Here is a 16,759-nt window from a genome sequence, read left to right on the forward strand (position 1 = left end):
TGCTCCACCTTCAATATGAGAGCCCCTCAAGTATTTGAAGATGGTTATCATATCAGTCCCCTTCAAGGATCACTGCCTTGTCGTGGCAAAGGGGCTTGCGTAGCTCAGTGAAGCTATAAGCTATGCCGTGCAGGGGCACCCAAGACGGACAGATCATAGCAGAGAACTCTGACAAAAGGTGATCAAACTAGAGAAGGAAATGGCAAACCACTCCAGTATCTTTGCCATGAAAACCCAATGGACAGTTCCAAAAGGCAAAACGATATGATGCCAGAAGATGAGTCCCTCAGTGTCATGAACCTTGATTCATGCCCGTTAGTTTCATTTCTGGAAGGCTGGCAAGGTCAAGGGTTGTAAACCTGTAAATCTGTCTTCAGGATCCATGACTCCCCTTCTTTCCCAGCAGCAGTTTTCTTCCATTGCTTTATCAATCTCACTTTAGGGCCTTGCTTAGACAGCCTAGTCTCAACAAAGCTGTAACTATATAGATTAGATTCCTGGCCATCTGGCAATCCTGTGAACCCCGGCACCTCTGGTGCCCTCTCGCTCTCCAGCCGAAATGCCTTTGTGCCCCTCCCTTATGGAGAGGACCCTATATCTGTTCTGCACTGACTATTGTTCTTTGTTATTATCAAGATCTTTTGCTTACGACTATCTTGGCTCGCTTTAGTATTCTGTAGACTCTGTTCAATAAAGCTCTCTTTGGATTTCAACTGACTGTTGGATCTTGGATGTGACTTTATCATGAGCTCTGCAGGCTGGGCTCAGCCTGATTCTTGACACTCAGGCCGGAGGTTGTCCAATATGCTACTGGGGATGGGCAGATGGCTAGTACGAGTAGCACCAGAATGAATGAAGTGACTGGGCCAAAGCCGAAAGGACGCTCAGTTGTGGAGTTAACTAGTGGCGAAAAGACAGTCCGATGCTGTAAAGATTTTTATTCCATAGGAACCTGGAACGTCAGATCCATGAATCAAGACAAGCTGGACGTGATTAAACAAGAGATGACAAGACTGAACATCGACATTTTAGGAATCCGTGAACTAAAACAGACAGGAATGGTTGAATTTAATTCAGATGACCATCAGGTATACTACTGTGGACAAGAATCTCGCAGAAGAAATGGAGTAGCCTTCATAATCAATAAGAGAATAGGAAAAGCAGTCTTGGGATACAATCCCGAAAATGACAGAATGATCTCAGTTTGAATCCAAGGCAAACCATTCAACATCACAGTGATCCAGGTCTATGCCCCAACCACTGCTGCTGAAGAGGATGAAGTTGACCAGTTCTATGAAGCCCTACAACACCTTCTAGAAGCAACGCCAAACAATGATGTGCTTATCATCATGGGGGATTGGAATGCTAAAATAGGAAGCCAAAAGAAAACCGGGATAACAGGCAAGTTTATGAAGGTCCCTACAAAATGAAGCAGGGCACAAGAGAATACAATGGTCATAGCAAATACTCTTTTCCTACAACCCAAGAGATGACTCTACACATGGACAACACCAGACAGTCAACACAGAAATCAGATTGACTATGTGCTCTGCAGCCAAAGATGGAAAAGTTCTATACAGTCAGTAAAGACAAGACCAGGAGCTCAATCAATCAATCAATATTTATTCACGGTCATTCAGACCAAAACCCAAATACATGCAGTTAAAACCAAGACAATCCAAAAAGCAGGAAAACTGCCAATGCTATAAAAATGTTAAAAGTCTGACATCATAGTCAGTATTTAAAACATACTTTAAGTTACCAGTTTAAAAAAAAAATGGCTTTGTACTTATAGGGTTGGATCATAAATAAGACCAGGAGCTGATTGTGGTTCCGACCATCAGCTTCTAGTTGCAAAATTGAGGCTTAAATTGAAGAATGTAGGGGAAAGCAGTAGGCTACTCAGGTATGAACGAAATCATATCCCTGACGAATATATAGTAGAGGTGACAAATAGATTTAAGAAATTAGATCTGATTGACAGAGTGCCTGAAGAACTATGGATGGAGGTTCGCAACATTGTACAAGAGGTAGCAACTAAAACCATCCCAAAGAAAAAGAAAAGCAAGAAATCAAAATGGCTGTCTGAGGAAGCTTTATAAATAGCTGAGGAGAGAAGGGAAGTGAAAGGCAAGGGAGAAAGAGAAAGATATACCTAATTGAATGCAGAATTCCAGAGAATAGCTAGAAGAGATAAGAATGCCTTCTTTAATGAACAGTGCAAACAAATAGAAGGAAACAATAGAATGGGGAGGACCAGAGATCTCTTCAAGAAAACTGGAGATATGAAGAGAACATTTCATGCAAAGATGGGTATGATAATGGACCAAAATGGCAGGGACCCAATAGAAGCAGAAGAGATTTTTAAAAGGTGGCAAAATTATACAGAGGAACTATACAAGAGCGAGCTTAACATCCCGGACAACCACGATGGGATAGTCACAGACCTGGAGCCAGACATCTTGGAATTTGAAATCAAATGGGCCTTAGAAAGTCTGAGCAACAATAAAGCTAGTGGAGGTGACAGCATTCCAGTTGAACTATTCAAAATCTTAAAAGACGATGAGGTAAAAGTGCTACACTCAATATGCCAGCAAATTTGGAAAACTTAACAGTGGCCACAGGATTGGAAAAGGTCAGTTTACATTCCAATCCTAAAGAAGGGCAATGCCAAAGAGTGTTCAAACTACCGCATCATTGCACTCATTTCTCATGCTAGCAAAGTTATGCTCAAAATCCTACAGGCTAGGCTCCAGAAATATGTGGACCGAGAACTTCCAGAAGTACTGGCAGGATTTCGAAGAGGCAGAGGAACTAGAGATAGTTTGTCAAAATCAGGAGTATGAATTCGGTAGTAACTTGGCAAGGAATTTGCCCCTGTGTTCAGAGTACAGGGGACAAGCCAAAACATAGTGGGGCAGGTCCTCCAAGGATGAATTTCCACATATACACAGGTGTTGGGCTATGGGTATTTGGAGATATCGCCCAGAGAGCATGGCTGATGGCATCATTTCAAACTGCAAAGATGTTAGGGCCATTCTAAGATAGCGTATTATGTTTACTAAAAATGAAGCTCTAGAATGGTCTTTTTAAATTGTTTTATACCATGGGGCTGATTGTGATAGCAGAATTGAAGAGTAATCAATCAATGAATCAGCTTTGAGCACCCAATCACGTGCATCAGACATATTGAGTCCTGTCTTTGCTCCATAAAAGCTTAAAACTTTGATGGCTTAAAGAATCTGATTTAGTTGTTATGTCTTTCTTCCAAGATTTCAGAATAGCTAAGTGGGTACGGGCTTTGAGTGAGGGGAAACCAATCTCTGTCCTCATCAGGGCTGCAGGAGACCCTTTTGAAAGAGTCAGGATACAGCTGAAGAAAAAGTTCTGAATGGGCTCCAGGCTGTTAGTTATTTGTTCTTTCCAGCCCCAGATGTCAATGCCATATAGTAGGTGAGGAATGACCTTGTCTGCAAAGAGCTTTAGAGCTGGGTCAACTAGCCAACCCTCCCCTGGTGTAGTAAAATCTCATAATGGCTCCTATGATTTTTAAACCAGAGGCCTTTGTAATTGCAAGATGGGCTTTCCAGTTTAGGGTCTCACTGTAAATGATTCCAAGATATTTAAATGTACTGCACTGTTCTATAGGAATATTGTGTATACTCCAAAGAAATGTTTTAGGTCTTTTCCTAAAATCCATAACTTTTGTTTTTGCATAGTTGATGGAGAGGGACTCTTCCTTACAATAAGTACCCAAGTTGTTAAGTAGCTTTTTCAGACCAACTCTTGTAAGGGAAACCAGGACCATGTCATCTGCATAAAGCAGAAGAGAAACCTTTTGCTGACCAACAGAAGGGGGTACAAATTCTGTTCCCGATAGTCTTTGTACTATATCATTGATGTAAATATTGAAAAGCAGTTTGGCCCTCAACTGGTTTCTATCAATTGAGTCTAATGCTCATAAATTTAAATACATTCTGATGTGGCAAAACCTATGTAGTTAAGTTCCTGTCAACCTTTTGCAGAGTTGCATCATTGCCTGTGATGTCCACCTGATATGCCTACACTTCTCTCAGGAACCACTATTTCTTCTGTCCAATGGGGCTGACGGCACAACATGAAGAGGGCCAGCCCAAGCCAGAAGAAGACCAACGGACAGAGTCTCCTGGAATAAAGGAGACGACCCCAGAACCTCTGGAGAGAAGCCAGTCCTTGGAGTTTGCCAGTTGGTGAGTGCTTTTTCCCTTTGGTTCCTAACTGATACAACTTAAGGCAGCCAACTTTCTAGCTGGGGATGAAGGATGGTTTTAACTTTTTCATGCCTGATTTTTTTCCGGTTTGTTTTCTCAAGCAGAAAACCTGCATTATATGTATGTATTTTTAGTGTTGTGCATAAATTATTCAGCAGCATATATACATAGATGACCCATATTGAATGTCTAATTTCCATATAAATGCTGTATATAATTAGTATTACAGGTGTAAGCAAGGCAAATTTAAAAAATCAAAATGGATAACTGAATTGATAAAAAGAATAGAAATATATTTCAAAAGAAAGTAAATAAGGAAAGTTTGTTGTTAGGTGCAAAGTCATGTCTGACCCATCATGACCCCATGCCCTCGATCGCTCCCAGCATTAGGCTCTTCTCCAGGGAGTCCTTCCTTCTCATGAGGTGGCCAAAATATTTGAGGATCTGGCCTTCTAAGGAGCAGTCAGGGCTGATCTCCTCTAGGACTGACCGGTTTGTTCACCTTGCAGTCCAAGGCAGCGGTCCGCAACCTTTTGGCTGCCACGGTCCGCTGCTCCGGAGAGTGGGGAGAGGGTGGCCCGGGAGCCCGCGCACGCGCGGCAGCCCCAGCACACATGCGTTTGTGCTTGCTGCGCACGTGCGTTTGTGCCTGGCAGGGGCGCAAACACGCGTGCGTGGCAGTCCGCGCATGCACATTTGCGCCGCTGCCATGCCGACGACCGCGGCTTCACCTCCCGGCCCCTCAGGGCCACCAGCAAATTGGCCGCCAAAGCAAGCTTCTCTTCCCTCCCCCGCCTGAAACAAGAAGCTTGCTGGGCCGCAAGCTAATCGGCCGCTTTGACGGCCAATTTGCTCGCGGCCTGGCGAGTTTCTAGCTTCGGGCGGGGGAGGGTAGAAGCCGCGGCCCGGCGCCAAGGCCTTTGTGGCCCGGCACCGGGCTGCGGACTGCAGGTTGGGGACCACTGGTCCAAGGGACTAGCAAGAGTCTTCTCCAGAACCAGGAAAGTTTACTCATTCCTAAAGGAAATACTGTGTTTGGAGGTCCTGCATATAACTAAACACCAGGGCTAAATTACATGCTTATTACCTGCACAATGGCAGTTACTCTCCATTCTACAATTATGGATGCATCTGTCCATTAATCTCCAATTGTGACATATGTATTTCTTTTTATTATGCTCCTCCTCCAGAGTTGAGGCCAAACAATGACAGTCTTATAAACTTAGCTTGTTATTCCTGTAGGGCCCTTGCATCTGTCTACTAATTTATTGTTCACCCTCTGCCAAGATATGCATGAAATGGAAAATTCCCATTTCATTAGTTCAGCAGTGGAATAGGCTGCCTAAGGAGGTGGTGAGCTCCCCCTCACTGGCAGTCTTCAAGCAAAGGTTGGATACACACTTTTCTTGGATGCTTTAGGATGCTTAGGGCTGATCCTGCGTTGAGCAGGGGGTTGGACTAGATGGCCTGTATGGCCCCTTCCAACTCTAAGATTCTATGATTCTATGATTCTATGATTGTGTCTGAGGAAGTATGTGTGCACACAGCTTACACCTTGAATAAAACTGTGTTAGAATCATTGGTGTTGGTGTTAAATGTGCCACTAAGCTATAACTTTCTTCTATGCAACCAACTACAAGATCAAAGCAAAACTTAACTTGTTGTGCTTTATGTATTTATTTATTAATTATATAATTATATATTTATTTAGTTGCCCATTCTTCCTGAGACTCAAGGTGAATTACAAAATATAAAAATGAACTCTAACAAACGGTCGAGACTTGCCAGAAATTATGCAGTAGGGTTAAGGTAACAATGTTGGAGAACAATGAAAAGAAACAGTCTTAAAGCAATAAAAACTCCCTAAGGCAGGGGTGGGCAAACTGTGGCTCCAGATGTCCAGGATCATGGGAATTGTAGTCCATGGACATCTGGAAGGCCACAGTTTGCCCACCTCTGGCCTAAGGCATAGCAGGCCTTGATGCTCAAACTGAGTGACAAAGGGAGATGACAGTGCAGTGATATGGAAGGTGATATGCAGAACAGACATTGCAATAGGCTAGCAAAGAAATATTCCTGGGCTGCTCCATTATACTATAGTTCTAATCCTGTCACAACAATACCCTTCTTTTTAATATGCATTTTATTTATTTACAAGAAAGAAAGAAAGAGCATAAAAAGGAAGGAAAAACAAGAAGATTGTTACAAACTCTAATTAGTCCTCTTACCTAATACAAAGAGCCTCTTGTGGCGCAGAGTGGTAAGGCAGCAGTCATGCAGTCTGAAAGCTCTGCCCATGAGGCTGGGAGTTTGATCCCAGCAGCCGGCTCAAGGTTGACTCAGCCTTCCATCCTTCCGAGGTCGGTAAAATGAGTACCCAGCTTGCTGGGGGGTAAACGGTCATGACTGGGGAAGGCACTGGCAAACCACCCCGTATTGAGTCTGCCATGAAAACGCTGGATGGCGTCACCCCAAGGGTCAGACATGACTCGGTGCTTGCACAGGGGATACTTTTACCTTTTACCTAATACAATCCTAAAAACTACTTGTTGACATAATCCATATAGAAGTGCCAGCGGTCTCGGAATTCTTCGGAAGGTCTCCTGTTAAACTTGTTAATTCGACCATTTTGTCCTGCCAATCTGTCACTTTAGGTACCGTATATACATGCCTATAAGCCGACCCGCATATAAGCCAAAGGACTTAATTTTACCACAAAATTTGGACAAACTTATTGACTTGCACATGAGCCGAGGGTGGGAAATGCAGAAACTACTGGTAAATTTACAGGGTGGCCTAAGCGCTTAATTCATGCTCAGTCATCACTGGCTCTCCCATCCAGCCTCCCTCCCAACAAATACAGACAAGTCAAGAGGATGAATAGCTGCTGGTTTTGTTACCCTGATTTTCACTAACCAAAGGAGTCTCAAAGCAGCTTACAATTGCTTTCCCTTCCTCTCTTAATGCCAGACACCGTGAGAGAGCACTGACAGAACTGCTTTCGGAGAACAGCTCTGGCAGGAGTACCAAACAGTACCCCCCCCCAAGCCAGCAAACCAGAGCAGAATAATAGTACCCAAAGTTGGCAACCTACTACAAACTGGGGGCCACAGTGCCCCCCAGAACAAAACATTGAAAGGAAGAACTGTAAAAATCTACAGAAACAAAACCCCAAGAAGAAAAGGCAAACAATGCTGCCCCTCAGATAAAAGAAGAAACACTGAGACAACAGTACCCCCAAAACCCACCCCACCCCACCCCACCCCACCCACAGAAACCAAAATAAATCTTGGTTACTCAAATATGGTTACTCTATCTTGGTTACTCAATACTATGGGATATTATCAACCCCTCTCTATCATCTGGTGAGTTCCCAGGGGCATTGAAGGAGGCGGTGGTTCACCCTTTACTGGGAAAAAAAATCGCTTGATCTGCAGGACCCAGCCGACTACCACCCAGTCGCACCCCTTGCATTGTGGATCAGCTCCTAGCCTTCTTGGAAGAACCTTCTATACTTGACCCATATCAGTCTGGCCTCCGTGCTGGCCACGGGGTAGAGACGGTGTTGATCGCCTTGACAGATGATCTCTGGCGCCAGCTGGATTCAGGCTGCTCAGCCCTCCTCATGATATTAGATCTGTCAGCCGTGTTTGATGTGGTTAGAATCATAGAGCTGGAAGGCACTTCCTGGGCCTTCTAGTCCAACCCCCTGCACTATGCAGGACAATGAGCTGTGGACCTGGAATACGTGGGGCTGCTCCTCAGTGGCTGCTCTCCTTTCTCCAGAACTGAACACAGAGGCTGGCAGTGGGGAAGGAAATATCTTGCTCCTTCCAACTCCCTTCCCAATAGCACCTGTTTTGCTCCTTCTTTCCCCATCTGTCTTTAGGGGCCTAATGAGCCCCCCCCTCCCCATCTCTTCAGGGCCCAGCGTTCTTTGGCTGCTCAGCATGGGAAGTTTCCTTGCTTAGCTGCCAAAAGGGAGAATGATGCCAGTTTCTATTCACAAATCCCTGGCACGTTGCCTTTGCAGGTTGGCAATTAGATGGGGAGGGGTTTGGAGTCCAAGTTGAATGAGGAAAGGCTGAGGGAGCTTGCTCTGTTTATCACGGAGAGATGATGACTAAGAGGTGATAGGATAACCACCTCCAAGTACTTGAAGGACTGTCATGTAGAGCAGACTTGTTTTCTGTTGCCCCAGAGGGTCAGACCAGAACTAGTGGGTTGAAATTAATCCAAAAGAATGTTCCTCTAAACATCTGGAAGAAGTACCTGACAGAGCAGTTCCTCAGTGGAACAGGCTTCCCTGGGAGGTGGGAGGTTCTCCTCCTTTGGAAGTTTTTAAAACAGAGGTGACAAAAATGCTGATCTTGTGAATTTAGACAAATTGTGAGTTGGGTGGGCAGGAAGGGATGTGCCAGTGCTTGTCTCTTGTGGCCCTTCCTTTCACAACCAGGGAAGTGCTGATTGCCACTGTGGGATGGGAGGTGAATTTCCTCCAGGCCAGGCTGGATTCTGGAGTTTTGGGGGGGGGGGATGATTTGGCCATGAAATTGGGGTCACTGTGAGCAGGCAGGTAGTTGTGAGTTCCTGCATTGTGCAGGAGGTTGGACTAGATGACCTTCCAAATATGTTTCTATAATTCTGTAATATATGTTTCTATAATAATAAATGACTTTAATTAGTTCTACAATTTCATCAGTGCTCACTGGGGTCAACTAGGAATGCCATTTGGAACAGTGTCAGATGCTTTCATTGAATCATTAATGGGAATGTCAAATATTGGACCACTATGGTCAATTCACAGTAGAGGAGATAAGTTGGAATGAGTCCAGTCAGTTCAAGGATCGCAGTGTCCAAAGACAGCCTGCAGTATCACTTTATTCCTAGCAGAGTTTGAGGATGGCTTGAGGGAGTAAGCAATTCTTGATAGCCCGAGAAGAGACCTTTTCAGAGATGCTCAACCCTCCCCCCTTTACACACGCACCCACCCTCTCTCATTTGCCAGAAATAGCTGTTAGAATTTGCAGCGCCATGTCTTAAACAGAGCTGCTGCCCCTTCTAGTCAAGCAGAAGGATGCAATTTTCTCTATCTGTGTTTTCAAGGAGAAAGCAGCTTGATATGCACCCAACTGATGTACTGGAATGCAGGGATTGTTGTTGTTGTTAGGTGTGAAGTCGTGTCCGACCCATCGTGACCCCGTGGACAATGATCCTCCAGGCCTTCCTGTCCTCTACCATTCCCCGGAGTCCATTTAAGTTTGCACCTACTGCTTCAGTGACTCCATCCAGCCACCTCATTCTCTGTCCTCCCCTTCTTCTTTTCCCCTCAGTCGCTCCCAGCATTAGGCTCTTCTCCAGGGAGTCCCTCCTTCTCATGAGGTGGCCAAAGTATTTGAATTTCATCTTCAGGATCTGGCCTTCTAAGGAGCAGTCAGGGCTGATCTCCTCTAGGACTGACCGGTTTGTTCGCCTTGCAGTCCAAGGGACTCGCAAGAGTCTTCTCCAGCACCAGAGTTCAAAAGCCTCAATTCTTTGACGCTCGGCCTTCCTTATGGTCCAACGTTCGCAGCCATACATTGCAACTGGGAAGACCATAGCCTTGACTAAACGCACTTTTGTTGGCAGGTTGATGTTTCTACTTTTTAGGATGCTGTCTAGATTTGTCATAGCTTTCCTCCCCAGGAGTAAGCGTCTTTTAATTTCTTTGCTGCAGTCCCCATCTGCAGTGATCTTGGAGCCCAGGAAAATAAAATCTGTCACTATCTCCATTTCTTCCCCATCTATTTGCCAGGAATTGAGAGGGCCGGATGCCATGATCTTTGTTTTCTTGATGTTGAGTTTCAAGCCAACTTTTGCACTCTCCTCCTTCACCCGCATCAACAGGCTCTTTAGTTCCTCTTCACTTTCTGCCATTAGAGTGGTATCATCTGCATATCTGAAGTTGTTCATATTTCTCCCTGCAATCTTGATCCCAGTTTGTGACTCCTCTAATCCTGCCTTTCTCATGATGTGCTCCGCATACAAGTTAAATAGGCAAGGCAACAGTATACAGCCTTGCCGAACTCCTTTCTCAATTTTGAACCAATGAGTGATTCCATGTTCAGTTCTCACTGTTGCTTCTTGACCTGCATATAAGTTTCTCAAGAGACAAATAAGATGCTCTGGTATTCCCATCTCTTTAAGAACTTGCCACAATTTTTTGGCTCCACACAATCAAAGGCTTTAGCATAGTCAATGAAGCAGAAGTACATGTTCTTCTGGAACTCCCTAGCTTTCTCCATGATCCAGCATATGTTGGCAATTTGATCTCTAGTTCCTCTACCTCTTCGAAATCCTGCCTGTACTTCTGGAAGTTCTCGATCCATATATTGCTGGAGCCTAGCTTGTAGGATTTTGAGCATAACTTTGCTAGCATGAGAAATGAGTGCAATGGTGCGGTAGTTTGAACATTCATTGGCATTACCCTTCCTTGGGATTGGAATGTAAACCGACCTTTTCCAATCCTGTGGCCATTGTTGAGTTTTCCAGATTTGCTGGCATATTGAGTGTAGCACTTTTACTGCCTCGTCCTTTAAGATTTTGAATAGTTCAACTGGAATGCTGTCACCACCACTAGCTTTCACCACCACTATGTCACCACCACTATGCTGTCTCCACCGATGGTATTCAGCAATGGTATTCAGGGACATGTCATTCGTTCCCACATGGACCATCACAAATGGGTAGCAATCTGTAGATTTGAGGAGTTTGGGCAGCCGTTCTGAGATGTCTTTAATTTTCGCCCCTGGCAAGCAACACACCTCTCGGGTTAGGGGGTCGGGCGCAGCCACATGGCGATCCATTCCTCTTAGCAGGGAGTCTCCAATTACCAGTACTCTCCTTTTTTTCGTTTCAATACCATTTCCTTCTATCCCCGTGGCCTCTTCCCTTTGTCTTAGACTTTGTTTTGGGACCTCTTCCCTCGTTGACACTTGCAACTCCTCTGCAAGGGCCTGAAATCTATTCTGGAGCTCCAAAGGCCCTGAGAACTGTCTCGCTCTACGCTGTTGAGTCTTTTTCCGAACTGTCTGCAGAGGCTCCGTAATATGGTCAATTTCCTTATCCTCTTCAGGACTGGTTGTATCCTCTTTATTCCGAGTTGCAGGGCTCTGGTCTATGAACCCCTCCCCTTTCTTCCTTTGGGTTAAAGTAATAATGCTGTCTTCTAATGCCCTAATCCTTTCCTCCAAAAGTCTTACTTGTCCCCTTTGGTTCATTTTCTTAATTACAAAGCTCACGCTGCACCATGTTCTGTTCCTCCAACATTCTGAGTTCACAAAACAGTTTTGATTCTGACTTTGCCAAGGCTTCCATTTCTGCCTCTCTTCCCCGTCCAGAGTCACTGATGCACATCTGTAAAGACTGCTAAAGAAAATCAGCCTTACGTGATCTTATATAGGAGTGTATCTACATTCTTTTTGTGCAGTGTGATGCTGCTGACATGCAGATGCACTGCTGCAGATTAGTAAAACACCTTAAGGCAAGAATCTTGACTCATCACATCAGTGATGATCACACACTGCCTTGAACAGACTACATCTGGAGTACACCTGCGTTTCAAGTGTAGCGTTGTGTGATAGTTAAGAGTGGTATCTTTTAATTGTTTTTCTGCCATGTTGGGATTTTTTAAAGTCTTTTAATGGGTATTTTAATGGGTTAAACTATTGTTACCCACCACGAGCCTGCAGGGAGTGGGGGAATATAAATCTAGAGTTGGAAGGGGTCGCACAGGCCATCTAGTCCAACCCCCTGCTCAATGCAGGATCAGCCCTAAGCATCCTAAAGCATCCAAGAAAAGTGTGTATCCAACCTTTGCTTGAAGACTGCCAGTGAGGGGCAGTTCACCACCTCCTTAGGCAGCCTATTCCACTGCTGAACTACTCTGACTGTCAATTTTTTTTTCCTGATATCTAGCCTATATCATTGTACTTGAAGTTTAAACCCATTACTGCGTGTCCTTTCCTCTGCAGTCAACAGAAGAGGGCTATCATGTCCCCTCTCAACCTCCTTTTCTCCAGGCTGAACATTCCCAATTTGGTGTCATCTGCAAACTTGATGAGTAGTCCCTCCACCCCCTCATCTAGATCATTAATAAATCTGTCCCAAATTGGGAGGACTTGCAAATACTCCGGAAGATAGAGACGAGAGAGTTCAACGAGATCTGAACACAATGCAAAAATGGGCAAATGAGAACAAGATGCAATTTAATAAAGATAAGTGTTGTCAATGGTGTTTCATCAGACTGGAGAGAGGTGAGTAGCGGGATACCTCAGGGCTTGGTGCTCGGCCCGGTACTTTTTAAAATAGAATCATAGAATCATAGAATCATAGAGTTGGAAGGGGCCATATAGGCGATCTAGTCCAACCCCCTGCTCAACGCAGGATTAGCCCTAAGCATCCTAAAGCATCCAAGAAAAGTGTGTATCCAACCTTAGCTTGAAGACTTCCAGTGAGGGGGAGCTCACCACCTCCTTAGGCAGCCTATTCCACTGCTGAACTACTCTGACTGTGAAAATCTTTTTCCTGATATCTAGCCTATATTGTTGTACTTGAAGTTTAAACCCATTACTGCGTGTCCTCTCATCTGCAGCCAGCAGAAACAGCATCCTGCCCTCCTCCAAGTGACAACCTTTCAAATACTTAAAGAGGGCTATCATATCCCCTCTCAACCTCCTTTTCTCCAGGCTGAACATTCCCAAGTCCCTCAACCTATCTTCATAGGGCTTGGTCCCTTGGCCCCAGATCATCTTCGTCGCTCTCCTCTGTACCCTTTCAATTTTATCGACGTCCTTCTTGAAGTGAGGCCTCCAGAACTGCACACAGTACTCCAGGTGTGGTCTGACCAGTGTCGTATACAATGGGACTATGACATCTTGTGATTTTGATGTGATGCCCCTGTTGATACAGCCCAAAATGGCATTTGCCTTTTTTACCGCTGCATCACGCTGCCTGCTCATGTTTAGTTTACAATCCACAAGTACCCCAAGGTCTCGTTCACACACAGTGCTACCTAGAAGCGTATCCCCCATCCAGTAGGCATGCTTTTCATTTTTCTGACCCAGATGCAGAACTTTACACTTATCTTTATTAAATTGCATCTTGTTCTCATTTGCCCATTTTTCCATTGTGTTCAGATCTCGTTGAACTCTGTCTCATTCTTCCGGGGTATTTGCCAGTCCTCCCAACTTGGTGTCATCTGCAAACTTGATGAATAGTCCCTCCACCCCCTCATCTAGATCATTAATAAATATGTTAAAAAGTACCAGGCCAAGCACCGAGCCCTGAGGTACCCCGCTACTCACCTCTCTGCAGTCTGATGAAACACCATTGACAACAACTCTTTGAGTGCGGTTCTCTCACCAGTTCCCTATCCACCTAACTATCTGAAAATCCAGATTGCAGTCCTTCAACTTATCCATCAGAACATCATGGGGAACCTTGTCAAAAGCTTTACTAAAATCCAAGTAAATGACATCAACCGAATTTCCCCGATCCAGCAAACCTGTTACTTGGTCAAAAAAGGAAACCAGGTTGGTCTGGCAGGACCTGTTGGAGACAAATCCATGCTGACTTCCTTGGATCACCAAATTGTCCTCCAGATGTTTGCAGATCGCTCCCTTTAATATCTGCTCCATTATCTTCCCCACAACAGAGGTTAGACTCACTGGTCTGTAGTTTCCTGGGTCATCCTTCCTCCCTTTTTTGAAGATCGGAATAACGTTTGCTCTTTTCCAGTCCTCCGGGACATCTCCAGTCCTTAAAGAGGTTCTGAAGATGATGGACAAGGGCTGTGCAAGTTCTCTGGAAAGTTCTTTGAGTACTCTCGGGTGCATTTCATCCAGACCAGGGGATTTGAACTCATCCAGTGCAGCTAAATGCCTCTCGACAACCTCTCTATCCATGTTAACCTGCCACCCAGACACTATCCTTTGGCTACGGCCATCTCTAGATGTGCCTAAACACTTTGACGTGTGGGAAAAAACAGATGTAAAATAGGCACTAAGCCTTTCTGCTTTCTCTGCATCTTCCGTTAGAGTTTGTCCATCCGCACCCAACAGTGGGCCTATTGCCTCCTTTACTTTACGTTTGCTCCTCACATAACTGAAAAATCTTTTCTTGTTACAATGGGCTTCCCTGGCCAATCTTAGCTCACTCTCAGCTTTGGCCTTTCTGATGATTGATCTACAGTGCCTAGTAACCTGTAGGTACTCTTCTTTAGAGCTCTGTCCTTCCCTCCATTTCCTGAACATTTTCCTTTTCTTTCTTAGTTCCTCTTGAAGTTCTCTGTTCATCCAAATAGGCTTCTTAGAGCTCCTGCAGTATTTTCGTATTTCTGGGATAGTCATTGATTGAGCATGCAATAGCTCCTGTTTGAGTAGCGTCCACCCTTCACATGCTCCCTTCCCTTCCAGCATTCTCGTCCATGGTATGACACTCATCATGTCTTTGAGTTTATTAAAGTTTGCCCTACGAAAATCCAAAATCCGCGTCTGGCTACAAGCTTCCTTGGCTCCCCATCTCAAAAGGAATTCTATGAGGACATGGTCACTTCCCCCTAGGGTCCCCACCTCCTTCACCTCATCCACCAACTCTTGCCTGTTGGTCAGTATTAAGTCCAGTATGGCTGAACCTCTTGTGGGTTCATCTACCATTTGATAAATGAAATTGTCAGCCAGGCAGGTCAGAAAGTTGCATGACTGAGGACGCTTCACAGAGTTTGTTTCCCAGCACACATCTGGGAAATTGAAGTCACCCATGATGACAAGGTCCTGCCGCTTGGATATTTTCTCAAGCTGCTCACAAAGTGCAGCATCCACATCCTCTTGTTGGTCAGGCGGTCGGTAGCAGACACCAACCACCACACTGTTTGTTTTCCCCTCGCTTATTTTCACCCAGATGCTTTCCACTGTAGATATGCTCTCCTTCACTAGAATTTCCTAACAGGTAAGCCCTTTCCTCACATACAGTGCCACTCCTCCACCTCTTCGATCTATTCTGTTTTTTCTGAACAGTTCATATCCATCCACCATTACATTCCAGTCATGAGAATCATTCCACCAAGTTTCTGTGATGCCTACTAGATCATACCTTTCCATCAGCATGAGAAGTTCCAGCTCTTCCTTTTTATTGCCCATGCTTCGGGCGTTAGTATAAAGATCACATACCTTTAACTACTATACCAACTGTTCATCATAGTCATTCACCCACCACTACCCTCACTGATAATATCCGTAACTCCTGCATCCCCCCCCCCCCGAGAGCTGGTGATTACATGAGCTCTAAGGCTCGGTGAATGAGGAGAGGTTTTTCCTTTTGGGGGAGCTTTTGGCAAATGTGGGGGTAGATTTGATCTCTAGAACCCTCTACTTCTCTGCAGTGACTTGATTTGGGGGGGGGGCAGCCAATCAAAATGGGCAGTGATGGCCCTGCCACCTCTGTCTGCAGGATTTTAAGTGTGGGGAGAGCATTTCTCAACCCCGCAACCTAGGACCGACTCCGAGGGGTTGCAGTCACAGCAGTTCTGGGCTCACCTCAGTCCTCCTCATAGTCCAGTCCTGGGAAGCCAAAAGCTGGCAAGTTGATCTTGAGAATGGTCAACTGGTGGACATTTTGGGGTTTCAGGTGGGAGCGAGGCATGCAGACAATGTTGGCTGCATATGAAAACCCCTCACAGGACAGATCCTCGCCTAACCCTGGGACTCCAAGAGGTAAGCTTTCACCATTGCAGACACAGTGTTTTCCCTTGAATCCCTCATGCCCCGGAAGAAGAAGAAGCAGGTTGAAGATCCCCCAGCAAGAAGTGCTCCTGCTACGGCCTCTTGAAGCGGCTGTCCTCAGGATAGGGGCGGCCAAAAAGGCAGGTGGGGAAGAAGCAGTGGCCGTGCTGTTTCCCACCACCACCACCAGCCTCGGCTGCCAACCTTCCCTCTTCAGACATCCACCACACAACCCTCTGAATGAGCAGTGCACACCATTCAGAAATGCCCTTTTGGTGATGCAGCCCTTGATGCGGGGATCACACATGGCTGCAACCCACTATGGGTTCGCCTTGCAGAGAGCGCCAAAACATTCCTTGCAAACACTTTGGAGCCTTGGTGTAAGTAGATCTGCATGTTGCAGGCCTGGGTCTGCAAAGGGGGCCATTACCTCACAAGCCTTGTGGACCATGGTGGAGACCAGGCCCAAACTTGCCACGTCAGCTGAGAGCATTTCTGTCAAGGTCTTCAAGGGCCAAGAACCTCCACAGTCTAGGCAAGGATCTTCCACTCTGAATCAGTGATCCGTGTCTCAGCATCAAATTCTCCGTGCATTGAGGGTTCTTCTCCACCCCACCAAGAGTGGAAGCATGGCAAACATGGCACGAGTGGAGTTCCAGCACGTGCTGACGTCTCCGATGAGGCAGTGCTGTGGCACGCCCATCAGGACCTGCCTCTCCTACAGACTATGGAAGTCCATTGAGCTGCGGT

General features: G+C 45.5%; 1 protein-coding gene across 2 annotated transcripts in view; it reads left to right on the plus strand.

Annotated features, from left to right (window-relative positions):
- LOC143824183 (uncharacterized) overlaps positions 1-16,759 on the plus strand; it is a 264,423-nt gene that overhangs the window by 24,935 nt on the left and 222,729 nt on the right. For both annotated transcript variants that reach the window (XR_013226721.1, XR_013226722.1), the window contains one exon: positions 4,026-4,229. The gene's annotated coding sequence lies outside the window, so the exon portion shown is untranslated. The remainder of the gene's footprint in view (positions 1-4,025; positions 4,230-16,759) is intronic.

This window comes from Paroedura picta, chromosome 15, assembly GCF_049243985.1.
Source record: "Paroedura picta isolate Pp20150507F chromosome 15, Ppicta_v3.0, whole genome shotgun sequence".
NCBI classification, from domain to species: Eukaryota; Metazoa; Chordata; class Lepidosauria; order Squamata; family Gekkonidae; genus Paroedura; species Paroedura picta.